Genomic DNA, 9,051 nt, shown 5'->3' with positions numbered 1-9,051 from the left:
ACATCCAATAAAGTTCTTCAAAAACTTTTGAATAAAACATATCAAAATTTGTGTAGAAACACAAAAGATACTGGGTAACCAAAGCCAGCATGGACAATCAAAAATACTACTAGAGGTATTACTAATGTCAGTTTCAAGATATCATATTGTTACAGTAATGGAAACAGCATACAAGACCACATTACTATTGTCACCTGATTTTTGACAAGAGGGCCAATAAGAAAAAAAAAAAAACGGCATCTTTAGCCAATAGTACTGGGAACATCCATTAGGACAGAACTAAATCCTTATCTCTCATCTTGCACAAAACTGAACTCCAAGTGGATCAAGGATTTCAACGTAAGTCATACTGCCTAAGTTTTTTCTTTTTTCTCATATACATTCAACTTTATTTAAAACCTGAAAAATGCTAAAGGTAGTAATTACATAGGAGGCTGAAGCTCAAATAGGTATGTCTCCTTCAGTAAGTGGACACTGGGACAGTAGGCAAACACAGCTTTACTTGAGGTATGGAGAAGGGAAAAATTTTCCCTGTTGACCTAAATTGGTGGCAAATTTGCTCTTGTTCCCAAATCTGGTTGTGCTCCTGGAGAGGTTGTACAATCTCTGTGACAGGAAACTTGATAAAGGAGTCTTGACAAGCTGGAATTCAGGAGTGGTCACTCCCAATAAGCTCACTTTAATGTCTGGTGTCCCTGGTGTTGAGTTTCCACTGCCACACTGACTGTCAATGTTCTCTTGGTCCACCATCATGAACTGATTCCAGTACTCCAGGGGCAGAGAGAGCAGGCACTCTACAACCTTGAGCTGATGTTTGATGTCCCGGAACATTGTCACTGGATCTGGATTAGGCACAGAATAGGCAACTATTGTAAGGCCAAAGACTTTAGCTAGATTGGCAATATCTATCTTATTGTTCAGACTCTGAGCCACTTTCTGTAGGTAGATCATGAGGAAGGCTACCATGTCCCTGTTGGCCTGGGGCAGCTCACAGATAGCCTGATACATGGCGGCTGAGCTGTTGTCTTCATCTGTTATCTCTGTTGACTCGATGAAGGCTTTGCTCAGCCAAAAAGGCCAGAAGGTGTTTTCTGAGGTTTTGAAGGAAATCTTTCAGGAGGCTGCAGATGGCATGGATATCATCCACTTTGCAGAGGAGGAGCACAGTTTTCACTTTAAGGAATTTCTCTTTCAGTTCTTTTACTGTCCAGTCACAGCCTGAGATCCTGTATAAGCAAACCTCAGTCAGGCCTCGCTGCTCAATCTCATTCACACAGCTGACAACAATAGCAGGGATCATTTGAGAACAAAATCTGCCAGCATCCCCTCTCCAATCTTAACCGGAGTTCCCACTGCAGGGAAATGCAGGGAAAGGGGCATCAGTCCCGACATTCTGGATGAGAGACCAAACGACAGTCTTGACACTTCTGAGACAGCTTGCCAAACTTGACCTGCTTTTCACATGCAACACAAGAATTAGGTTTAATAACTGTCTTTGAAACAAAGTCATGCAAGCGCATGCCTCCATTATTCTGAGGTCTGCCCAAATTGTTTGTTTCAGTTCTTGGCTCCAGTGGCCTGCTGTTCAGAGAGGAGTCACTGTTCACAGGTTGTAAAGGTCCTGGTCCAGGATGAGAATGTCTCCATAGTAAACACAGCTTCAACGGGTCCACCATCACTGGGAACAGTCACTGTAGTTCTTGTAAGTATTGATTCATTTGCCTGGTCTACTAGAGCCAATGGAACACGTTTCTTCACAGGGCCAGGAGGGCGGTCGATGAGCTTTCTACTGTTGAAGCTCCTCTTTTCTCATTTCTTCATTTTGAAATTCTTCACCAAAGAAGAATTCCAGTCCAGTGATTCATTAGTCTTGTCAAAGCTGATACCTGATAAAATGGAACCAGATTCACCAATCTTTGACAGTCTATTGTTCCCAGCGTTGCCACTGGATGCTTGGCCTCCATTGAGAAAAGCCAGAGCTGATTTTTGTTCCTCGCTTAGCTGAATACTGCCAGATGTGTCACACATGAGTATATCTCGAATCAGGTGAATGTGCTGTTCCAGCTTTGCACATTTTGCCTCAGCTCGCTGTCTCCGTTTGATCTCCACATCCATTTGATTATAGGCATGCTTCAGCTTAATGTCCAGAGCGCTCTGCCCAGACTCTGATTTCAGCAACAGATCTTTGAATTTCTCCAGCTCCTGGTTGGTTCTTTGACATTTCTTTCAGAAGTCCTCCAAGTCCTTCACAACCTGAATGAGTTCAAGGCTTTCATTGATTATCTCCAACCGGCGCACAAGCTGCTCAAAGTCCACAAATTCACCATTGTAGTATCCATCTTTCAATGTTCTTGACCCCCCCCCCCCCCCCCCCCCCCCTGCGCACATGCAACCCTGTTCGGCCTGCAGTACTCACTCTCAGCTAGCCGCACCTGAGGAGGGCCTCAGTTTTTTCAAAGGGACAACTGTTGGTGTGGATATGGAAAACAACAACACTAAATCATTTGTAATACTGATTCTTTGTTTTTGAATTATTTTTAAATTCAGTATATTATATTCTCTATCAGGTATAGAGTGGCATAGGTTTTGTTCATTCTGTGGGTTTTTTCTTCATATATGTTTTTATGTTTATGTATGATTTATATTGTATATTTGTGTCTATATACATATGCTTTGAGTGAAGTTACATCACTTGAAGTGATAATGCTCCTCCAAGTTCCATAGTGTCATCCATAAGACATTTCCCCTTTAACTGTTGTTTAGAGGAATCCAAGAAACTTCTTAAACAATGTAGGTTGTTTCTGTTGTTCTTGGTTGTCTTCCAGAAATTGATGATACCACATACTTTGGACAGAGGACCTGGAGTGATTGAACTGGAACAGATCTGGAAGGCGTCTCTCTGAAGACTAGCTTTCATAGCATCTAAAGGTGTTATTCAAGCTGTCAAGGGAAAAAGGCAATAAACAGTCCTACTCAACCAGAAAGTCTATAAGACGCAACAGTGACCAGCCCAACAAGATATCCTCAGTGGTGCAATAGTAACACTTACATCTTGTAGTCAAAAAACAGACATTTAATTGGACTTCATGGCTCTCTAGTTAGTTAAAGGTCATCTCACTGAGAGTTGCCTCATTTGCATTTCGAACAGACATCATCTGTTCTTTGACTTATCTGTTGTTATTATCATGTCATTGTGAACTGAAATTGTTAGAAAAAAATCACACCTGTGTTAAACTATAAAAGACTAACTGATTACAAATTCTGTAGTTGTAGGGATCTATAATATGTTATGTGTTGAATCAAATTATATCAAGTTATCTTTAATAGCTATTCATGACCCACCTCCATGTTTGAACTAACATAAATCCTTCTGACTATTAGATAAACCATTTTTGGATGTACAAACAGACTCTAAGTTTCTATCAATCCAAAGGTAGTAATGTCACCAGGCAGTATGTAAGACCAAAATGAGAGCTTGTCCTACTTTATGGTAACCAGCCTACCTGATGTTTATATCAAAGTATTTTGAAGTTATTTTAGTTTGTGAATTTCTTTTTTCTGTAACCATAAAATCTTCATGACATTATTATCTATGAAATATGGCATTTTGGGCAGACTAAACCTGTGCATCTAGATCATAGTCATCTATATTTATTCTGCCAGAATAAAGCAACAACTATGTCATATTCTCTTTGAGGGGAGATTGTGATTTTACATTGATGGCATTGTAAGTACTATTTCCATAATTATCCTCATTATGAGTCTATTTATTTTCAAAGAGAAAAGAATACATGTACACATACATTTTTTTCTTTATAGTGTCTATATATTAATTTTTCTGCCATCTATTTCTGTATTTATCGTTCATCTATCTGTCTTTCTGTCTGCCTATCTGTAATATATCCATCCGTATATTTTCCTATCTGTCTACTATTTGACAACCAACCTATATCTATCTATACACTCATCTTGCCATCATCTACCTACTCTCACATCCAAATCACTGTATGTTGCATCATAACATAATGATTAGTACATTTAGTGCATATGCTGGAATACTGAGAGAGAAGACGTCATTGTGCCAGGAGTCAGAGGAAAATGGAAGATGATTATCCTAGGAAGTGAATAACAGAGGAAAGCAGCACAAATTCCCTGAGGCCACCATGTATAAAAATGCAAGTTTTAATTATTTGGTAACAAGGGTATATGGAATAATAATAATAGTAGTTTTTTCATTTGTATTGAAAAAATTAAAATCAATTCACATTCCATGAACATATTCATCATTATGGCCCTGTGTTTCAAAGCCCTTGCTATATAAGAATGGCAGTAATATGAACCTTAGAGTACTTTAAAGTTTTAAACATTTAGCAAATGTTAGCCACTATTAAGCAATGGTCTGTCATAACGTTTTTTTTTCAGTGGCAGAATAGAATGGTCACGTTTATAACATGGGCTAGAGAATCATTTTGGAGACATGAGTACCAGAAGGATAGTTATTTTCAAACATGAGATTAACCCAAGAGGTGATGGTGCTCTGAATGAAGCTATAGTTAGCGAGACTGTCAAAGTACCCAGAAGGCAGAATGTTCCTATGATGCAGTGTACACTTGATTGAAAGCAGTCAATAAGGGGAAGAATTGACTCACAGCTTAATCCAAGGTTAGTGAATTGTGCTGGGTGAAATAAAGCAGAAGAAACTACAAAAGAGAAAGGAAGGCACATAGATCTAAAGAAGGGGTGCCTTTGTTCACAGAGCTAAGCTGGCAATGGGTCATGGGGAAAGGTGTGCCAAGCACTGGTGGCATTTGTTAAAGATCTCACAGGCAGTACCTTCAGGTCAGTAGTCCTTACTATCATCTTAGCTTAGAAAAAGAAGGGACCAAGGCTCTGGGTTAGTAAGTGTACCTCTCAATGTCATGTAGCTTCAAGTCTCACTTTTCTAAAGCAGAAATTGGCCAATCAGGGATTCTTATCAGGAAAAGATGTCATTCTTTGAACAAGGATGTCTTTGACCTTTTAGATTTGTATATAAAGCTTTCCCACAACCTATCAGCTCTCCAATACAATACCAAGTAAGTCTAAAGTCACTTCATATTCATAAGTTATTATTCAATGTATAGATCCCACTCTTCGCATCTTGTAGTTACTTCACAGAAAATGACAAGAAAGATCTTAGCAGCTCAGAGGGCTACATGCCAACACGATTTAGCCCAGTCAGGGAGCAACAGGAGTTGAGTTAGTGCAGGAGGTTAATATGTGTGCAATGTTGACTTAGAGAGGACATTTGAGGAATGCAACACTAACATAGCTGAAGAGACATGAGGTTGCCGTCCTATAGAGTTTTCTGGACTGAATGAGGTTGAGAAGAAGTTAAACCCCACTCTCGAAACGCCACCTAAGAATGGGCCAATTTGTATTCTTCTACACCTTGGTCCTGTGAAGGCTCAATGAGCTAGCATAAGGGAATGCTAGGGTGCTGAGGCAGGAGTGGGTGGGTGGGTTGGTGGGTGAGTACCCTCATAGAAGCAGGGGTGAAGGGTGAGGGAGGAGGGCATAGGGTGTTTGCAGAGGGGGAACCAGGAAGGAGGATAACATTTGGAATGTAAATTAATAAAACAACCAATAAAAAAAGTCTAAGAAGAAAAAAGTAAGTACTTTTCTTTCTTCCTAAAATAGCCATATAATCCTTTTATATGATGATCACTTTATTCTCTACTTCTTAGGTATGATGATGTTAGCTAACTAAACTTCTTATAACAGTTGTTTATCAGTATAATAGGATAAACATTATAACTAACCCCAAGTATTGCACTGAATTTCGGCACCCAGCTCCAGTGAACATTCTCCATTTCATCAAGTCCAAGTTCCAATGTTTATTGGACTCAGAGTTATTTTATTCCCACCAGAGAGGGGAGATTCTCAGCAACACTGGAATCTGAAACAGCACATGTTAGAATCTTAAAATATTAAATATAATAATTAATACTTAGGGAGCATCACATAGTATATTATTTCAATTAAACCATAGTTTGTATAATTGCTGTGATTATTTATAAGACTCCTCAAGAGACAATAGACACAATCAGCCCCTCTTTCTTGGTTCAGGCTGCTAAAGTAAATGAAAAGAGTTCATGACATGTAAACACAGAAACATAGTCCTCCTAACTGTCTGCTGAGAAGTTCTTGGTACTAGTAGGCACTGGTATATTTGGTATCTAGTTTATGATTTTTCAGAAACCCATATTCCTACTCTATCAACAATCTGGTAGCAGAAGCTAGAGAGTCGAGTGACAACACATTCATTGGGGTGACGTCCTTTCCTAATCCCAATGCTTGTGCTATCACATTTGAAAATTTAAGTACACAAAGTTGGCAAGGGAATGTATCATACAAACTTCCGATCTATAATATAAACAAAGCAAAAAACTGGCTTCCCTTTTTCTTATAACATGTCTAAGCATACAAAATTGCTCCTGTTTTTCTTATTGTTCTTTGGATTTGTTTCCATTCTGGAATAATTCTACCTAGAAGCAGGACTAGAAGAGGGTTTGGAGATATATGGTTTTGACACCATATACTGGACTGTTATGAGTAGAGAAGCTCATGTGTCGGTTTATGAATCCTACTTTCTAAAGGCTCTGTGTCAACCACTGCACCCTTCATAAATGTGTGTGCTTTCCAATATAAAGTCGTATAGCTCAGTTTCCACAGCTTCCTCTCTGATGCTGAATACTGAAAAGCCAGGGAAGAGTTTTATCTTTTCTGATGTTAAAGTCTTACACTGCACCTGTAACAATGAAAATGATTAGAAATTAAGTGTGAATCTTTTTAGTGGTAAGAGGTAAAATATTGATATGGGGAATACTCAATAAAGATGGCTACGCAGAGCTGAAAAGATGTCTTCTCAACCAGAGGGATCTCCATCCCTTTAGAGACATACCAGTGCTAATAAACAAATTGTTAGAGAAGAAACGTAAAAGGTACAAGGAGCAGGTGGGATTGGTATGGAAAGGGAAGTAGATATTTGTAAAAATGTATCATTGTGAACCAGCCTGGAATGTAATTGAAAACCTATCATATGTAACTTAAAGATGATGCTCCTGAAGAATAGTCCTTTGGCTACCCTGTATGAGTGTGCTCTGTGACCAAGGTTTACACATGAAATTCAAATCCACAGTGCAGCTGGGTCTGGTGCACTGACATAAATGAGACAAGATGTTTTCTGAAAGTCAGGAAGAAAAGCTTCCCCAGAACATGAAACCTGTGGGCTCTAACCATGAGGATTTCCTCCCTTAGCATGTGAGGAAATAAATTTCTGTTAATGCGACTCCATTGCTGGAGTTTTATTATGACTCCCCAAGTAAATTATTATAGCATATGGATTGTATTTTCTTCTCCCATTCAATCAGTTTTACTCCATCATGAAAATATTAATAAGTCTCTTGATGATAAAGATTAGCTTGGTTTTTGTTTTTCTTTTTATGCTTTAAATTTTATTAGAATCTCATAATGAAAAACTAAAGCAAAAATGAAAGCTACTTACTGAGTTTCAAACAGTTGTCTTTAAGAAGAAGTTCCAGGTTTACTGCTACTACTAAATTTCACCTTCTCTCCTTCATATTCATTCTTAATTCCATTCAAATTGAAATACTTATTTAAGACTTGGGCAAGGCCAAGAGCACATTGATTCTAAATCACCTCCACTGCATCTCTCTAATCTGCTAATACTGCTTTGTAAAGATGAGAAAGCTAGTTAGACACACGCACACCCACACCCACACATACACAGAGAAAGAGAGAGAGAGAGAGAGAGAGAGAGAGAGAGAGAGAGAGAGAGAGAGAGGCAGAGACAGAGAGACAGAGAGAGACAGAGACAGAGAGACAGAGAGCTAGACAGAGACACACAGAGAGGCATAGAGACACAGAGAGAAAGTGTGAGTGAGGAGAAGACTGAGAGACAGAAAGGCACAGACACAGAGACTGAGATAGAGACAAAGAGACAGAAAGAGATAGAGACACAGAGAGACCAGGGAAGTTTTGAAAAAGAAAACCAAAGATTCCAGAATATTAGAGCACCTTTAAAACGTAGAACTATGAAATTATTGAGTTTATTCATGGTTATGGAAGGAGAGACGCAGTTATCATACTGATTCTAAAAGATGACTGGAGCATATGTGATCTCTCTTCTATTGAAAGTATTCTTTCCAAGGAAGTTGTTTTCAAGTGATTATTCTAAAACACCAATTAAGAGCCTTATCATGTATGGTAATGCCTCAGGTGCAATTTGCAAAGTGCAATTATTATGGTGTAAGGCAGCTTCAGAACCATCAAGCAATCAGAAGCAGCCATAGTACTGAAACCATAGCAGCAATTGGCATTTACAACTTTACCTAAAAACTCGTTCATGTTGATTTGGAAGTTCAATTTCTACCACATAAATGAGAACACTATTTCTGGAAGTGCTTCCACTACCACCATCACACACAGATGCAGATGGTCTCAGAATCAACCCACACTCCATCTTCTTAATCCTCAAGATCCTTACCAGCTGAATGGTTATAGGACCCTTAAATGTTCCAGGAGACTACGATTCTAGAGAGACTTTGAAATTTGTTTCTATGTGAACTTTGGCATTTTTTTTTCTGATTGTATTTAATAGTAATTTGTCACCCAGATTAGTTATTGATCCTGCTAGAACAGAGAAGAGCTGGCCAGGAGAATCTACTTTGAGGTGGTCATAGACTTGTCTTACAGAGGATGTTAGTGAGTCTGGATGTCTGAAGAAGGCTTTAAGGAAAAGCAGTCTTGCCTTGAACTCAAAAAGGCAAACTTATCAGCATATCTCAGTGAAGATGAACGTGTTCTCAGAGGTGTGAGGCAATGTGAAGTTTATAAAGCACCTTCTCATGTGTGAGCTTGGGTTTCCTTTCTTTCTCCCTTCTCTCCTGTCCACTTTCATTTCCATCTCTTTCTTTCCTTGTTTCTGCCTCTCTTTACTTCCTTTGTTAAAAATCTTTCCCTTTCTTTTTATTCCTGTGTTTTTTTTTT

At 38.8% G+C, this 9,051-nt stretch overlaps 1 pseudogene across 1 annotated transcript; it reads right to left on the bottom strand.

Moving 5' to 3' along the window:
• Positions 1-498: 498 nt before the first annotated feature.
• LOC116096258 lies at positions 499-2,339 on the bottom strand (annotated as a pseudogene). Its single transcript, XR_004120920.1, has one exon. The product of XR_004120920.1 is annotated as a rac GTPase-activating protein 1 pseudogene (transcript).
• Positions 2,340-9,051: the final 6,712 nt, after the last annotated feature.

Source organism: Mastomys coucha, unplaced genomic scaffold (assembly GCF_008632895.1).
Source record: "Mastomys coucha isolate ucsf_1 unplaced genomic scaffold, UCSF_Mcou_1 pScaffold18, whole genome shotgun sequence".
NCBI lineage: Eukaryota > Metazoa > Chordata > Mammalia > Rodentia > Muridae > Mastomys > Mastomys coucha.
Note: the sequence above shows the minus strand (reverse complement) of the source record. Positions and strands in the feature narration are given on the sequence as shown.